The sequence below is a fragment of the Chinchilla lanigera genome, unplaced genomic scaffold (genome assembly GCF_000276665.1).
Source record: "Chinchilla lanigera isolate Chin_1 unplaced genomic scaffold, ChiLan1.0 scaffold00033, whole genome shotgun sequence".
Taxonomy (NCBI): Eukaryota; Metazoa; Chordata; class Mammalia; order Rodentia; family Chinchillidae; genus Chinchilla; species Chinchilla lanigera.
Genome location: NW_004955434.1, coordinates 1636706 through 1639072, shown reverse-complemented (window position 1 = coordinate 1639072; position 2367 = coordinate 1636706).

Below are 2367 nucleotides of genomic sequence, written 5' to 3'. Positions count from 1 at the left end.
CACTATTCCCACTCCTCTTAGCCCAAAATATGATTAATAATTTTATTTCTTTTCCAGTGAGTATTCATTATTACTGTCTAGTTTTTAAAATCTCCCTTCTTGTATGTCTCAGAGATTTGCTTCCACCAGAACAAGGGTAAATGCATGACCTTGGCAGACCAATCAGATTATCTTATCCCTCCTTCCAAGCAAAGCATTTGTTCAAGGATGGGTAAGACCCAGGTTATCAGAATTCTCCCACTAAACTGTGCTGAATTTCCTAGCATACGAAACCTAGACCAGGTCCACCAGTGGCCATTTTTGCATCCACACTGGAAGAGTAATCTTGAACATGATGTCAACACAGAGGGCAACAGAGCTAAGAAAGACCAGCTGTCACTGCTGTCAAGTGTATCTGGATCCCATCATGCATAAGCCTTGGATTTCTTACATATATAGAGCAAGACACACTATGCTCACATGCATTTTTCCTTAAATTAAGATATTTGGGGATTGTGTTTCCTGCTACAGGGGGAATAAACCCGACTGAATATTCTCTAAAAAATAACACCCAAAACACCTAGCAAAATGGCCCAGAGTGTCTGTTTTATCCCCCAGCTACACAATCCTATGTCTAGTTCTCTTTACTGAATTTAAGGGTAAGTTTTCATCAACAATATATATGTGTGTGGAACTTTCTTATACACAAGGCCAAAAAAAAGGTTTTTAAAAAGGAGCAGCAGCTCTCTCCAGGAATTTGTATTTTCTTAAATTATGAAGATCTCCATAATCAGAATTCATTCCAGGTACCTACATTGCATTAGGATATAATGAGCTGAATTACATGTAAAATGGATTATTCTGCCTTTGAACAAAACACTCATTTAAGATTGTTATGACTATATTGCATGCTATTCTATAATCTTTCAAAAATTCCAAGTGATCCAATTTCCAAAAGTGATTATTTTCTTGATCAGATTCTTTATAGAATCTGAAGCAAATAAGGTAAGCATTTCAAAATATAATCACAGCTCAACAATCTAGAGTTGAGTAACAATCTACATACTCAGGTGCAAAAAAATTTCCTAATATATTCTAAGTCTAGTCTTTATAACATGTAAGTAAAAATTCATATAATCATCAGAAAAGTTATTATATTACTGAGTTATTTATATTACTGAGTAAAACACAAGAGCATAACAAGAACAAGGCTAGATCACAATAGCAATCCAATATTTGGAAGCTTACTAACACCTTTTTTTTTTTAACTTCTTGCAATATTGTTCTTCTAGAAACAAGAATATTACTAAAATGAATTTCTTGTAAAGGTAAGTTGCTTTATGAAGAAAAGAACCAGAGCAAAATTAGAACAAGACAAAGAACTCTGGTACTATCATCAAGCTATAAAGAAATCTATGAATAATTTAAGCATCACAATATAAAAGGTATATAACACTAAATACATACAACCTAGACATATTACATAATTCTTTCAAATAAAACCATAGAATAATAATGTAATACTGTTATTAGTTAATACAACACTTACCATATGCCAAATACTCTTCTGGATACTTTACATAACTATATTAACTTCACTTTCACAGTAACCCTGTGGAATAGATATTATTATATCCCTATTTGGTAGATGATAAAACAGCAGTACAGAGAATGTATGTAACTTTCCCAAGTTTGAACACAGAGACTGAGTATGTGCTGTAAGTTCATAGAAGCAAGGAATTTCCACTGGTTTAGTGGCTTTAGTGGTTTAGTGGTTTAGTGTTTAGGAGAACAGCCCAGATAGGAAAGGACATGAGCTCTCCCTCAAATGAAGAGCAGAATCTGACAAAAGGGTTCTAGAAAAAGCCTTGGGAAAGTAAAAAGGGTTCTGTCATGTTCCCTGGAGCACTGACACTATATCATTAAGAACCATTACCAGTGGATGGGCAGGGATCAACTGTTCTTTACCAATCTATGTGTCCTGGAAAATGGTAGATGTCCACTAGATACTTTGAATGAATGAGTGAGTGAATGAACAAATGAATGAATGAATGGAGTGAGTGATAGATATTAGCTATGGAAAAGCAAACAGAGTAACTTTGGATTTTAGAATCTCTTTAAAGTCTAACCTATTAATCAAACTAATAGGTCTTAATTTAGTTTAATTGGGTGCATCAAGTCCAAATCTCAGATCTACCATTTATGAGCTGTATGACTGTAAAAGTATTTGTTATGGTTTGTGTCTGGGTGCCCCCCCAAAGCCTCATGCGGCCAGGGCGCAGGCTTTTAGAGTTTGATTGATTATGGGTGTGAGAGCTACACCCGCCCTCCGGTGGATAGTTTGCATATGTAAGGGAGAGGAAAAGGGTGCTTGAGGCCATTCCTGGC